The sequence below is a fragment of the Neophocaena asiaeorientalis genome, unplaced genomic scaffold (assembly GCF_003031525.2).
Source record: "Neophocaena asiaeorientalis asiaeorientalis breed wild unplaced genomic scaffold, Neophocaena_asiaeorientalis_V1.1 scaffold589, whole genome shotgun sequence".
Classification (NCBI taxonomy): Eukaryota; Metazoa; Chordata; class Mammalia; order Artiodactyla; family Phocoenidae; genus Neophocaena; species Neophocaena asiaeorientalis.
The window spans coordinates 1283429-1297750 of NW_020172683.1; positions in this window are offsets into that span (position 1 = coordinate 1283429).

The following is a 14322-nucleotide window of genomic DNA, read 5'->3' on the forward strand; positions in this document are numbered from 1 at the left end:
TTCTGTTTTTTTTTTAAAAATAAGTTTAAGAAAAGCAAAGGGTGGGGAAAGAGCTGAAAAGGAAGGAGAGGCCTGGAGGGATGGGCCAGGGACACCTGGAATCCTCATCCAACTGCTACACAATTGATACCTGGTCTAATAGGCTTAGATGTTGGACCTATAAGTAGTTCCAGGGCCCAGTAGATAACTGTTTCAAGTGCATATCATACACATATGCAAACATTGCTCAACTTCCTAAGTGTTGGTTTTCAAATTTGACTTGTAACTTTTATAAGACCTTCTGATAGCTTCTTAAGAAAGAAGAAACCTACATATTTTAATCCTGATAGGATATGATTTTATATCAAAGCTCCTAAAACAGAATGAATAAAATACAAAACTGTGCATTAAAACATGAACACAATATTTTATTTTATTTTTATGCTTGACTTCAGATTAGAAATAATCTTGCTAACTCCTTTCTCCCTCTCTCCTACCACCTCTGCTACCCCCTCCCTCCAATAGAAATAGAATGCATGAATTTTGGAATAAAATTGATTCCAAGTCAAGTAGATTGGTGGTTAAGAATGGGAATAGGAACAAATGTTCACGGATCAGGAGCATGGAGTTGAGTGGTTTCCTGGGTGATGGCTCCTATTTTTTCTTCAATGCAGAGAGCAAAGTCATCTGTTGAGAATGAGTGGCAAGTGGTAGAAGAGTAGACTTCAGGAGAGTGCGAAATGTAGGAAGTAGCTGTCAGGAGTGCCTGGGGCCCCAGGGTCTAGTTGGGGTGGAGGAGCATGAATTTCTAACAGAACATGACTTGTCCATGTGCAGTAGCACCATTTTGGATGTGCTTGTGTGATTTTTCTCCAGGAGCAATGTCAATCTGGGAGCAGAGAAGGGAGGTACAACAGATGAATTGATCCATGGTATGTGTTTCTTAGATGGGTTCAATGGAAGAGGGATGGTGGAACTGTGGCTTTTGTTAGCAGGGTGGCTGAAATGAAAGACAAGAGTCCTACCCATGCAAAGAAGAAAATGAAGATGTGAGAGGATGGGCTCGAGTCTGAATGTCCTACTAAAGTGAAAGACCAAGTGTAGTAGGAATGAAGGTTATGGGCTGAATTGTGTCCCCCCAAATTCGGCTGCTGAAGTCCTAACTCCCAGGATCTCAGAATGTGATTTTATCTGGAGACAGGATCTTTAAAGAGGTAATTAAAGTTAAATTAGGTCATTAGTACAGGCCCTAGTGCAATATGATAGATGCCCTTATAAGAGGAGACAGGACACAGAAACACACAAAAGAAAGACTATGTGAAGACACAGAGAGAAAGCAACTGTGATGGTTAATTAATTAATTAATTTATTTTTGGCTGTGTTGGGTCTTCGTTGCTGCGTGCGGACTTTCTCTAGTTGTGGTCAGCGGGGGCTACTCTTCGTTGCGGTGTGCGGACTTCTCATTGCGGTGGCTTCTCTTGTTGCGAAGCACGGGCCCTAGGTGCACAGGCTTCAGTGGTTGTGGCATGTGGGCTCAGTAGTTGTGGCGCATGGGCTTAGTTGCTCCGTGGCATGTGGGATCTTCCCGGACCAGGGCTCGAACCCGTGTTTCTTGCATTGGCAGGCGGATTCTTAACTACTGCACCACCAGGGAAGCCCCTGTGATGGTTAATTTTAGGTATCAACTTTTCTGGGCTAAGTTATGCACAGATAGCTGGTAAAGCATGATTTCTGGGGGTGTCTGTGAGAGTGTTTTTGAGAGATTACTATCGAATCAATAGAGTGAGTAAAGAGGACCTGTCCTCACTAATGCCTGTGGGCATCATTCAATCCATTTAGGGCTGAATAGAACAAAAAGGTAGAGGAAGGGTGAATTTTCCTCTCTCTTTTTTTTTTTTTTGTGGTACACGGGCCTCTCACTGTTATGGCCTCTCCCATTGCGGAGCACAGGCTCCTGACGCGCAGGCTCAGTGGCCATGGCTCACAGGCCCAGCCGCTCCGTGGCATGTGGGATCCTCCCGGACCGGGGCACGAACCCGTGTCCCCTGCATCGGCAGGCGGACTCTCAACCACTGCGCCACCAGGGAAGCCCTCGCTCTCTCTTTTTGAGCTGAGACATCCATTTCCTCTTGCCCTCCAACGTTGGAGCTCCTGGTTCTCAGGCCTTTGGGCTCAGACCTAATTATCCCACCAGCTGTCTTGTTTCTTCAGCCTGCAGGGAGCAGAGAGTGAGACTTCTTGGCCTTTACAACCATGTGAACCAATTCCTACAATAAATCTCCTGTTGTGCAGATCTACATATATCCTATTGGCTCTGTTTCTCTGAAGAACCCTGACTAATCCAGTGGAGAGATGCCTTAGAAGAAATCAAAACTTCCAGTACCTTCCTCTGGGACTTGTAGCCTCCAGAAGTGTGAGAAAATACGTTTCTGTTGTTTAAGGCACTCATTCTGCGGTACTTTGTTATGTCAGCTTTTAACAGCTAATACAGAAGGTGTCAGGGTTTTGGAAAGATAAGAAGTTGAGGTCCCAAAGCAGGATTGCTTGTGTTTATACGAGTGGTGGGGTAATTCCTGGTGATAACAACATCCAGGGTGTTGCTGTGGGACTGGGGACTGAAGTCATAAGGAGGTGAAAGTCACTGGCTGCAGAGAGAGCAAAGCAGACAGTATAAAGGTAAATAATTCAAAACCAGTATTATGAGGTAAGAAACTGAAAGTTAATTGATGGCAATTGAGGGATCAGTTTACAATGTGCTTTGTAAATATCTTTTATAACAAAAATGGTCATGAGATAAATGTGAAAGTGCCGTTTTATTTCAAATCATAAAATAAAATCTCTGAATCCTGGTATGCACCAGTATAGCATGAACTGATTTATTTGCCTTATAAAGTACTCTCTTCCTTCGACTTCGCCTTGCCTTTAAATGGTTTGATAGGGCAATTAAATTATATGGGTAGAGAGTTCCCAGGGACAGCACAGAGCCTGGCATGGAGCATGGTGTGTTTGTTGAACTGGTAGGTGACTCTGCAAGGAGAGTGCCCTCAAATTGTCCCTTCCAGTAGTATGCTTGCCAAGTTATCTGGGCCACCTAAAGTAAACAACCTTAGCAATAACAGAAAGTTACCAACCCACGTAAGCAAAGCCTCCATCCTGAATGTCCACAGTCGCCTGATGCCACTGTATTTCTCAAGCAGGTAGGCTCAAATTCTTCATTCAGGCAACTCCAAGAAGAGTAGCTCTCTTAGCCATAATCTTCTGTGGTAGGGAAAAAGCAAATGAGCCCTGCTCTGATACATCCAGTACTGAGATGTCCTTTTCTGGTTTTACACCCTAGGCACGTGCAGAGTAAAAGAGGCTGCTAGAACAGCTCACTCTCATTCACATTTCTCCCCCTTCCCTACTTTTATTTTTTTTCCCTACAATACACCCCGTCAGCCAACATTGTCTATCTTTTATTTATTTATTTTGTTTACTGTCTATTTTCCTATTTTCTGCTACAATATAAACTTCATCAAGGCGAGGGTTTTTTTTGGGTTTTTTTTGCTGCTGTATCCCCAGCACTTAGAACAGTGCTGGACATACAGTAAACACTCAATGGTAATGTGAGCTGAAAACCCTAAGAAAATATTTCCCTTTGCCCCCAACTCCAAGAGTCCATTTTGACCCATTCACCAGGAGGTTGATTTGGGAGCTAGTTTTTGGGTCTCTCTAGGGTCTGAGGAAGAGTTAAGCCAAGTGAGGCATTCTGAAGTTTTTAGAGGACTAATGCTGTGCTTGCACTGGAGCCACAATGCTACTTGGAACTGTTTCATTTATGTAGCAAGTATGTTTCCCTACAGTGACCTGTGAGCATATCAGAGCATATAAGGGTCTGTAACAATTCACTCTGAGTCTTAGTCTCCTCCAATGCAAAACCATGCTAATAATACCTACATTACAATGATGCCCTGGGGATTAAATGAGGTATATGTGGCATTACCCAGTACCCTACAAGCATTCAGAGTAGAACACAATTCTTGAGTCCCTACCATGTGCCGGACACCATATTAAGAGATGTACATGCATTGCTTCTAATCCTCACTATAGTCCTGCAAAATAGATGTTATCTCTTCCATTTTACAACAAGCAGTATAGCTCAGAGCAGTTTAAATGACTTCACAAGTCACAGTGATTTTTTTAAAAATTTATTTACCTATAGTTGATTTACAGTGTTGTGTTAGTTTCAGGTGTACAGCTTCAGATTCTTTTCTATTATAGGTTATTACAAGATACTGAATATAGCTCCATGTGCTATATAATAAATCCTTTTTGTTTATCTATTTTATATATACTGGTATGTATCTATTAATCTCATACTCCTAATTTATCCCTCCCCTTCCTTTTCCCCTTTGGTAACCATAAGTTTGTTTTCTATGTCTGTGAGTCTGTTTCTGTTTTATAAATAAGTTGATTTATATTATTTTTTTAGATTCCACATATAAGTGATATAATATTGTCTTTCTCTGTCTGACTTACTTAGTATGATAATCTGTAAGTCCATCCATGTTGCTGCAGATGGCAATATTTCATTCTTCTTTTTCACATTGTTAATGTTAAATCTCAGCACTTTGGGCACAGATACTTTACATTAACTAGACTGGCCCTGTGGTATACTAAATATTACTAAGCCACAGCTAGCTTAACATTTCAAATGGATCACAAGCTATGCCAAAATGTGCATAATGAATCTGGAAATCTGTCTTCTTTTCAAATCTGATCGTTTTAAGAATAGTACTCCTTCATCCTCCCCGGTAGAGCATGGCTGGATTTGACAAATTTTTCTCTATTGTCTGGTCACTGGTGTCAAGATTATGGAAAACTTATAGAATTTCTTAGAGAAAGAGCAGAGAATGAACCTTATTGTTTTAGCATAGACTTAGTATCATTTTGGTCACCTGGAACTGTGAACCATGAAAGGCTGGGAAGCTGTCAGGGCTGTTTTTTCTTTCTCAGTTTATTTATGTTTGTCTTCCTCCAGGAGATTGTGAGAACCATGAAATCTAAACTGTGCCTCCTGTTTCTAGTGCAGTGGCTAGTGCTAGTAAACATATACTTAATTGAATAAAAATAGAACAAATAAATGACGATGAGGAGTCTTTTCAAGCTGTATTTAGTTAAATAGTTTAAATTTATGCTTTGTATCTGACTTTAATGCTGGTAAGAACAGAGATTTTAGTCCCATCTTATGGATTCATATACCATATTTGGGGAGTGACACAGTGGTTTGTTTTCTCCCAATAGTTATAGAACCAATTCCCATATGTTCAGTGAATCTGTGCCAGGTGTTAGAAGAGCATGACAAGCTTAATAGTCATAGTAGCAAACACTTTTACTGCATTTACTATGCCCACGGTTCTGACCACTTTACCTTTGTTATATCATTCAACACGCAAAACAACACTGGGAGGAAGGTACCATGATCATCTCGATGACAAATAAGGAAATCGAGGCACTAAAAACATAGTCACCCAAAGAAATAATTAGCTGTGGAGCTAGGATTTGAACCCAAGCGATTTGGCTCCAGAGCCTAAGTGCTTATTCACAACTTTATAAACCCTCCTTAAATCAACGAATTCACAGTAAATATGAACAATGATAATAACTATATAACGGGATAATATTTTGATAATTAACCAATTTTTTTGTTCTCAATATCCCCCGAGCTTTATGATCTTTTCCCTCCTTCCAATAGCAGCTACAACTTAGTGCCCTCAGGAAAGGCATAACAGAATAGAACACAATAAACAAAAATTAAATTGTGAGCTCCGGACATAAAAGATATGAAAGGACATAATTTTGTCTCATCCATCAGGCCAGGTGAGCTTGTCTTCTCAGTGGAGGAGAGAGAACTGGAACCTCTGGTTCTAGCCACCCGTCCCTTAAGTTCCCTCCATGGGAGAGAGGGAGAAATGCAGATCTGTGACAGAGAACCTGAGCCTCGCACCCATCCTTATAGACCCAGGAAAGTACATGGAAGCTGGTAAGACCCCAGACCTTCCCTGGCCCAACATGGAGTGGGAACAGTAGAGCATAAAGGGCAAAACGCCTTAGGCAGCCCTACCTAATTTCTCACAGTGGTGGTTAGCAGCAGGAACTGATTCTTTATCATATGTCAAAGAGGCATGAGTGGCAGAGAGAGCTGAGTGTCATGAGATCTTGGCATGGGAATGAACAGGGCGCAGTGGTGACCTAATGGATTGATGGGGTTCAGGGCAGGCCACCCCCAAATATATCACTTTGGCATATTGATTATTGTTAATTGAAGTTACTTGAGAAACAGCTGGTGCAGAAAGGACATTCCGACCCTCCTCTCTGTCCCCCTGAAAGCAGAAAATAAATCTCTCATGTGAAAGTTACCCTTCCTGCGTTAGGAGGTAGAGAGACCTCCTTTTGCCAGAGACAGGGAATTCAGGGCTGTGAAGTTATGTATCTCTGCGTAGTTTCTTCAATAATTAGTACCCAAGCCTAAGTTTCTTTGTCTTGTCAGTTCTTCACAAATTTATTGTTTCTTTGTCTAAAACTTATTAAAGCTGCCTGCTTTGATCATTTCTTCGAGTTTCACATTTCTATGAACTCCTGTACATATGAAATTAACATTTTATTTTCTCCTCTTAATTTGTCTAATGTCAATTTAATTATTAGACCAGTCAAAAAAACCTAGAAGGATAGAGGAAGCAGTTTTTCCTCCCCATCAGGAGGAATGACTGAACACTTAACAGACATGAGGCAGTCTCAGAGATGACATTGTGGAGATGCTGGCTCAGGACCAGCTGCATCACTCTTCTGTGCCCCCTGCCCAAGCACCTGATGGCTTGGTGCCACATGAGCCCCTAAAGATCAGACCCACAGGATGAAGCTGGGGTAGCAACCTGAATTAACTGAGAAGACGTTTCTGTTACCAGGCAGAAAAGGGAGGGCTTGTGATAAAAATTAAGTTGTTATAGACAAAAATGCAGGTAACATATTAAACTAAATGTCTTGCATATTAGAATTTGTGCTTGTGAATATTCTTCAGTACGGTAAGTATCATTTACTGTTGGATGTATGCTAAGAACTGTGCCAAGTACTTTATAATAGTTTTTTCATTTAGTCCTCATAATGAATTTAGGACAGAGGTTCTATTTGTGTTCCCCCATTTCACATTTATGGGAATTGAGGCTTGTAATAGGCAAGTAACTTTCCCAAAATTACAACTGGGTCACAGGGTAAGGAGTCAGTTTCTGTCTCACCAGATCCAAAGCATCTGCTCTTAAATATTATATCAGTTCCTCAGATTTATTTTCTTAGAGTTGAAATAGCAGAAATTTGGGACTGATCTTTATCACCTTGCTTCTCTTACCCTTATGTTCGATTTCAAGACCTATGGAGTCTATGTCTAAGATACACATTGACTCCATCCACTTCTTTCTGTTTTCCCTGATAGCACACAGCCCACGTTACTGTCAAAGCTGCCACATACCAGAGGGAAGCCTGCAGACCATGGAAAGCTGGTCTGCCTTCACAGAGTTTCACAATGTCTTAAAAGGGGGGAATTGCGAAAGGTACTTACACATTTCAGGTGCTGGAATTATCAAAGGGAGGTTTTAAGACAGAAGAAGAAAGCAAGGTCTTGGTCCGAATTTGTGAACTTGGCAGGAGATGCTGGTCTTAGGAAAGCATGGGTCTATGCAGTTACTGCTAGAACAGCTAATCAGTGGTCTTCTCCTGGAGCGTATGGGTCGCAATGAGCTGGTAACTATTTGACCTTGGTTTGTGGTACACATCCTAGTTGGGATGCTTTATCTATCTCATGAGTCGCAGCATAGTTCACTACCTCCACCTCTTTCTTGGCCTTGTGTAACAGCCCGATTAGTCTCCCTGATTTCACACTTTCTCACCTCCAGTGCTGTCTTGACAAAGCAGCCAAAGCGATCTTTCTTAAAACCTCAGATTGGATGTCATTTCCCTGCCTAAAACTCTTCAATGGCTTCTCATTAAACTTGAAATAAAACACCAAAATTCTTGGCACAGACTTCACCCCTGTCAATAATTCCAGTATCATCCTGTGCTATTCCTCCTGCACACACTGTGCTCCATCAACCCTGGCCGTCTTTGTTTCTTTTTTTTTTTATTATTAATTTTTATTGGAGCCCAGTTGATTTATTTTGTTTCTTAAATGTGCCAACTCATTGCTGCCTCCATCCCTTCACACATGTTCCAGCTGCCTGAGTGATCTCCAGTTCTTCCACTGCTACATTCCTTATAACCCCCATATCTCAACTTAAAGAAACCTCTCAAATCCACCTTTCATAGTAGGTCCCTTTAGATCACAGAGTGCAATGTATTTCCTTTCATAGCATATGTTAACAGTTTATAATTGTATACTTGAAACCGTGCAACTCAGATTGGGACTTGAACCCAGCCAAAACCCAGATTGGGACTTGAACCCACGGTCTTTTAACTGAGATCACACACCTGGTCTCAGGACGTAATGAAGCTCAGGTTCTTGATGTTCTTGTTGCAGAAAGAATTCAGTGAGAGACAAAGTGATAGTTAAGAAGTAGATTTATTTAGAGAGAAACACTCCACAGACAGAGTGTGGGCCATTTCAGAAGGTGAGAGGCACCAGGGTATAGGGTTTTCAGGGTATAGGGGTGGGTAATTTCACAGGCTAATGAGTGGGAGAAGTATTCCAGCTATTTTGGGGAAGGGGTGGGGACTTCCAGGAATTGGGCTGCTACCCACTTTTTGACTTTTTATGGTCAGCCTTGGAACTGTCATGGTGACTGTGGGTGTGTCATTTAGCATGCTGATGTGTTACAATGAGCATATACTGAGGCTCAATGTCTAGTGGAAGTCAAAATGTCCACCATCTTGGACCTGTTGGTTCTAACCAGTTTATGTCATCTCCTTGGGCTATGTCAGTCTGTGACCAGCTCTTAATTAGGAAAGGTAACAAACCTAAAGTTTATTTTTAAAAAAATCTTAAAAAGGGATATATCCTATCTACAATGAATAAAGTTGTTGTGAAGGTAAGAGATGTAAAATGTTTTTGATAATCAGGATCTTTGTATGAATAAGATACTGTAACCACAAAGTGTGATGACCTCATATGATAAGCCTCATAAGATTAGAAGCAACAGAGCTTATCAGTCAAGAGTTGGGTGGGTTAGAGGCAGGAAATCTGGGTTTGAACCCTTGAACTTCATGTACTAGTCATGTATCCTTGGGCAAATTAATCTCTGTCTTTGTGCTTTCATTCCTTTGTCTATAAAAAGAGAACAAAAAAATTACCTTCAGAGGTTGGGGATGAAATCATATAATACATATAAAGTGCTTGGCTCTTGGGAAGAGTTTACTCAAAGAGTTCAATAAAAGTTCCTTAGGCTCAGCTTTAGATATAGAAACATAATTTGGGGAAGGGAGTGGGAAACCAATAGAACCTACAAAGACAAGCAGGTATCTGTTACTTTGTAATCGTGGCAAATTAAAAGAATTGCGAAGAAATTTTGGAAGTCAATGTTAATGCTTTGAGAGAATAGTATTAAAAATATATTTCTTCATTTAGTAAAAACAAGTGTTTGAAATACCTGTAATATCCTCTGAATGTGTGGATTCTGCTTATTTTAAACTTTTCTGAAGTAGTTAGATAATATTTCATTGTTGGGGTTATTTTATGATTTTCAGTAAACACATCTGTAAAGTGTAGAACAGTTTAAGAGCAAGGAATGACCTAATATACTCCCAAACTCCAAGATGTTTTGTAACGATTTATTCAATTAATGTTGCATGCATATCAGGCCTTATTGATTTATATCCTCAGTATCTTCCTGAAGAACGCTGTGAATTACCAAACTCATTTATTGTAGTGGTTGTCATGTTCATTTTAGCCACTGTTGGCCCAGAAGACTATTACTTGTGGGTTTTCCTCCATTCATCCCTTCTCTTCAATTAAAAAGTCATTTTTTGGGGGGTTACACTTGGCCACAGTTACACCCCTTAATGGAATACTTTCCTCTGTAGCTGATAGTTTGTGAACATATTTGGGACAAATTTCATATATGCTGGTGGTAAAAAGGGAGAATAAAAGGAATGGAGAAAGGCATTAACTGAAATCAAGCTGTAAAGAAATAGGACTCCAAAATATCAGCAATTAAATTCCCTGACATTGTGGGACAGCTTGGTGTTTCTGGCCTCATGAATATATTTCTAAGTGGTGATCCAGTTGCAATCAATATAATATTATAGAATTGCAGTTCCCATGTCCTCTGACAAAGGACCTCCAAGAAGAATATTTCCTACCATTCTCCTTTCTATAGATTCATAGTTCCACTAGATTTTCTGTCTATGTCTTGGTGAAGTGGTGAAGGAAGAGGGCAGGAAGGGAGGTTTCCTTGAAGAGGAATCAGCAGAGTCTAGTGAAACTAGAGCATTAAAAGCAAAAGCAAAACAAACAAAAAAAAGGATCAAAATACAACTTTACTCTTGTCAGTCCAGTGGAAGAATTTTTCCATTGTATATTGGGCCAGACCATGGGAAACCACACTTGACTAAGGAGTGGGGGTATCGTGTCACTCAGAGGTCACAGAATTGGAGCTAAGAGCAGTAACTGGATGAGACCATTGTCTTCCTCAGGGAAGGGGTATGTCTTGGTTGAATAGAAGAGTTGTGTTATGTTTTACATTCTCCCCCAGAAAGGATCCTTTAGACTCATTTATTTGTAGACACAATTGAATGCTACCTCATTATGCTACTGCTTCTTGAGATACAGTGTTTGCATTTTAACAGAGTTGTTTTTATGGCAAAGGGTAAAGATTTAAAAGTGTAATTTCAGGCTTTAGGGACCTGGGAGTTTGGAGAGGGGCTGTATTAATTAGAGTGAAGACTAAATCACTGCAATAGAGAGATCTATAAATGCAAAGACTAAAATAGGTAGTCATTTATTTCCCTTTAATGTAAAAGTCCAGCATGGGTAGGACCTGCTCTGAGAAGCCATCCAGATATCCAGGCTGTTAGGGGCTTTTCCATATTCCAAAGGGCATAGTATATTATTATTTTCTGCAAGTTTGAAGCTGAGTTCCACATCCACATTCAACCATCAGGAAGGAATAAGGCAGATTTCCTTCTTAAGCAAGTGATTAAAGTCTTATACTTTGCTTCTGCTCACCTTCTATTGGTGAGAACTTTGGCCATCCAGAGACCAAAGGGGACTGGCCTCTGGTTGATTAGCCATGTGCCTATGCTGGGTAATTAGCTGACTCAGCTATGGAGGGCTTTCCTTTGCCTTGAATTATTTCCTGAGACCTGCCTTATATATTCCACCACCACTTGACTCCATATTCAGAAGTTTTATTTTTTATTCTTTGAAAAAAATGAAGATATCTCAGTTGCTATGATAGTCATAGACATAATAGCTGAAAACTTCCCTAACCTGGGAAAAGAAATAGACATCCAAGTCCAGGAGGTGCAGAGAGCTCCATACAGGATTAACCCAAAGAGGAATACAGCACGACACATTGTAATTAAAATGACAAAAATTAGAGAAGGAGAAAGAGCAGAGAGAACCAGGAGATGATGGAGGAGGTTACTGTAGTAGGTTGAAAGTGAGGAAGAAATCCTTGGTCACCAGCCTAAAGGACTTTGAAGAACATGTAAATATCACAGAATATCTGACCTTTTACAAAACCCTCAACATTTGTATAAGGTCCACTATACTTGTTGCTATGTCTGTTTCTTTGGGAGGGTGGGGGTTGGAGAAGGGTGAGGAGTTATGAATTGGTTTGGTTTGCTTTGTTTTGTAGAAATCTAGGTAGGTATATTAGTTTCCTATTGCTGCTTTAACAAATTACCACAGATTAATGCCTAAAAACAATAGCAATTTAATATCTTATAGTTTTGGGGTTCAAATGTCCAAACTGGCTTTCACTGGGCTGAAACCAAGGTGTCGGTAGGACTATGCTCATTCTGGGAGCACTAGGGGAGAATCCATTTCCTTGCTTTTTTCAGCTTCTAGGTTTGCATTCCTTGAATTCCTTGGCTCATGTTCCTCATCTCCCTCTTCAAAGCCAGCATCATTGCATCTTCGAAAATCTTTCCTCTCTAACTTCCACCTTCCTCTTATAAAGACCCGTCTGATTACATGGGGCCAGCCCAGATAATACAGTTTCCTCTCCCTGTCTCAAGATTCTTTATTTAATCATATATGTAAACTTCCTTTTCCATGTAAGGTAACATACTCGTAGATTCTGGGGATTAGGAATTGGAGGATCCTGTGGAGGATGGAAGAAGATATTCCATGCAAATGGAAGTCAAAAGAAAGCTGGAGTAGCAATACGCATATCAGATAAAATAGACTTTAAAATAAAGACTGTTACAAGAGACAAGGAAGGACACTACATAATGGTCAAGGGATCAATCCAAGAAGAAGATATAACAATTGTAAATATTTATGCACCCAATATAGGAGCACCTCAATACATAAGGAAAATGCTAACAGCCATGAAAGGGGAAATTGACAGTAAAAGAATAATAGTGGGAAACTTTAACCCTCCACTTACACCACTGGACAGATCATCCAGGCAGAATATTAATAAGGAAACATAAGCTTTAATGACACAATAGACCAGATAGACGTAATTGATATTTATAGGACATTCTGTCCAAAAGCAGCAGAATACACTTTATTTTCAAGCACACGTGAACATTCTGCAGGATAGATCACATCGTGGGTCACAAATCAATCCTCAGTAAATTTAAGACAATTCAAATTGTATCAAGTATCTTTTCCGACCACAGTGCTATGAGATTAGAAATCAATTACAGGAAAAAAACCCTGTAAAAACCACAAACACATGGAGGCTAAATGATACACTACTAAATAACTAAGAGCACTGAAGAAATCAAAGAAATAAAAGCATACATAGAAACAAATGACAGTGAAACGTGATGACCCGAAACCTATGGGATGCAGCAAAAGCAGTCCTGAGATGGAAGTTTATAGCAATTCAATCATATCTCAAGAAATAAGAAAAATCCAAATAACCTAACCTTACACCTAGAGCAACTAGAGAAAGAAAAACAAACAAAACCCAAAGTTAGTAGAAGGAAAGAAATCATAAAATTCAGAGCAGAAATAAATAGAAATGAAGAAAACAATAGCAAAAATCAATGAAACTAAAAGCTGGTTCTTTGAGAAGAAAAATAAAATTGATAAACCTTTGCCAGACTCATCAAGAAAAAAAAGGAGAGGATTCAAATCATAAAATTAGAAATGAAAAAGGAGAAATTACAACTGACACCTCAGAAATACAAAAGATCATAAGAGACTACTATAAGCAACTATATGCCAATAAAGTGGACATCCTGGAAGAAATGGACAAATTCTTAGAAAGGTACAACCTTCCAAGACTGAACCAGGAAGACATAGAAAATATAAACAGACCAATCACAAGTAATGAAATTGAAACTGCAATTAAAAATCTTCCAACAAACAAAAAGTCCAGGAACAGATGGCTTCACAGGCAAATTCTACCCAATATTTAGAGAAGAGCTAACACCCATCCTTCTCAAACTCTTCCAAAAAATTGCAGAGGAACGAACACTCCCAAGCTGATTCTCTGAGGGCACCATTACCCTGATACTAAAAAGCAGACAAAGATATCACTGAAAAGGAAAATTACAGACCAATATCACTGATGAACATAGATGCAAAAATTCTCAGCAAAATACTAGCAAAAAGAATCCAGGACTTCCCTGGTGGCACAGTGGTTAAGAATCTGCCTGCCAATGAAGGGGACATGGGTTTGATCCCTGGTCCAGGAAGATGCCACATGCAGCGGAGCAACTAAGCTGCTGTGCCGCAACTACTGAGCCTGTGCTCTAGAGCCCATAAGCCACAACTACTGAGTTCATGTGCCACAACTACTGAAGCCCATGTGCCTAGAGCCCATGCTCCATGACAAGAAAAGCCACTGCAATGAGAAGCCCGCGCACCACAACAAAGAAAAAGTAGCCCCCTCTCGCCTCAACTAGAGAAAGCCTGTGCACAGCAACGAAGACCCAATGCAGCAAAAAATAAATAAGTAAGAAAATAAATAAATAAATAAATTTATTAAAAAAAGAATCAAACAATACACAGAAAGGATCATACACCATGAACAGGTGGGTTTTATGATCAAGGATCATACACCACGATCAAGTGGGTTTATCAAGGATTCTTCAATATATGTAAATCAATCAATGTGACACACCATATTAACAAATTAAAGAATAAAAACCATATGATCATCTCAATAGATGCAAAAAAAGCTTTTGACAAAATTC